Raw genomic sequence first — 2183 nt, 5'->3', positions numbered from 1 at the left:
TTTCCTCTTTAGAGTAAGTTTCAAGTAAGGATGATCTCTGCTTTAACTTTTTAAAAATACCTATGTTCAAAGCGACAGTTTGTAAGTTGCTAAAAACTTGCAACAAATAGAACACTAACAGGATTCACTTTCATTCAAAGGAGGAAAAAAATCCGCTCACCTTTGCCAGTAGCAGTAACAGTTATTTTGTTGAACTATGCCCAAACCTGCAAAACTCTCCTGTCTGGCCATTTATCCAGAAACTTCACAGAAGGAGACCAGAATCCAGGTTTATTCCTGCAGCAAAAATTCCAGCTGGTGGGCTAAGACATCTCAACCCTGCCAAATACCTCTCACAACTATACCTCCGAGGCAGAGTAATTACATTTAGTGGCAATTCCTGCTAGGCAATTAACTGCTTTACTTTCCTGACAGTGGAGCTAAGGTGGTGGGGGCGGGGGAGCATTGGGGTCACCTGGGGGAACTTTTGCAAACTGTTTTTCTCGCTCCCAACTAAAACCTTAACACAAATACCACAATTTGTCCTTTCCCTCCTCAGTTATTCTTAGCAGATAACTACTGGAACCAGCACCTCGTGGCCTTTTTTTTTTTTAAATTCCCCTACAGGTTGAAATCATTATCTCAACCAGCTGTAAAATCAAGAGGCAGGAAAGAAGTGATAGATTAATGTGGGTACAGGACAAAATTTTAAAGCAGTGCTTTCAAAACTTTAATATGCATACAAATTACCTTGGCAAGCTGTTTGAAATGTAGGTTCTGTGCTGGCCTGTTAGCTCAGTTGGTTAGAGCGTGGTGCTGATAACGAGTCCAGGGTTCCATCCCTGCACCAGCCAACACCAGAAAAAAAAATGTAGCTTCTAATTCAACAGATTTGGAGTGGGGCCTCAGATTCTGCATTTCTAGCCTGCTCCCACCACTTTAAGTAGCAAGGCTACACAAAGTATCAAAATTTAAGAACACGAATTTTCTTTTGAGTCTAAATAGGGGCACTTGAGGTTTGGCCATTTCTCTGCAGCTTGTTCCATTATTATATATCCAATAACTAACTGTTCCATTATTCAAGCGCTGTATGCATTTTATATTTACCTGTAACGTCATAAATAGTAAACATGATTAATTCAAATCATTCAGATCATCCAATCCTTCACGTTATTTCCTGAGCCGCTACTATCTGCAAGGCAGGGCAATTAGCATTGGTGCAGCACCTGGCAATGTCTGCCACAGCTGCTGATCAATAAAGTATCTTTTGACAACGTGGAAATCCACTAGAGCAGGAGCTCTGCTATATCACCAACGCTAATTCAAGCAACCTTGAATTTATCTGGGCAGCAGCAGGCCCAACCTAAAAGACTACAGATCCTAGACGGATGTGGCCAGGTGGCTAGTCTGGCTAATAAGATGTAAACAGAACTGTTTTAAGGTGATTGAGGAAAGTCACGTAAGAAAAAGGTGTTTGTCAGCAGGAAAGGGGCCTTTTTGTCCTCCACCCTTTCCCTAGCCCTGGTGCTGAGATTACAGATAAGATGGCAAGAGCCAAAGTAACTCTGCCGCTGTCTTGGACCATGAGCGACATCAAGGAGGAAGTCACGCACAAGAATATGTACTGGATCTGAAAGACAGAACTGGCCTGGGTCCCTGATGACTGTGACTCCCTCTCCCAGCACTAGCCCGGCCTGCCCGCAGGCTCCTGTTACTTAATAAATGCCTTGTTTAAGCCATTGTTGTTTTCAGTTATTATATCGAGTTAACCACAGTTCTTAACTACTATAGCAGCTTAGACATCTAATAAAATGTATCAGTTAAGGATTCTCTTTCTATAAAAACTTTATTTTTCCTTCTCTTATTCTAGGACCAACTTTGTTTCGTAGAAAGAAAATTCAGAATTGTGGCTATGAATGGGGTGATAGTTGAGGCTGTAGCTGGACAGGAAAAGTTGAACACTAAGATGGTAAGAAGGCTGATGGAGGAGAGGCCAGTGCATCATGCTGAAACCAGCCAGGGAGACGGCAAGAGCTGGGGGACAGAGGACTGTGAACAAGCTTCAGGATGAAGATGGGCACGCAGGGGCCTCGTAGATGACAGGGACAAGGAAGGGCTCACAAACAGTCTTGCTCTCTAAAACCCCAATGCAAATTTCGCTTATCTCACCTTCACCTCCCTAGAAGCAGGTGAAGCAACTTTAT

This window comes from Galeopterus variegatus, unplaced genomic scaffold, assembly GCF_000696425.1.
Source record: "Galeopterus variegatus unplaced genomic scaffold, G_variegatus-3.0.2 Scaffold12779, whole genome shotgun sequence".
In the NCBI taxonomy this organism is placed as follows: Eukaryota; Metazoa; Chordata; class Mammalia; order Dermoptera; family Cynocephalidae; genus Galeopterus; species Galeopterus variegatus.
The sequence above is the reverse complement of the archived record's forward strand: the minus strand, read 5'-3'. Positions refer to the sequence as shown.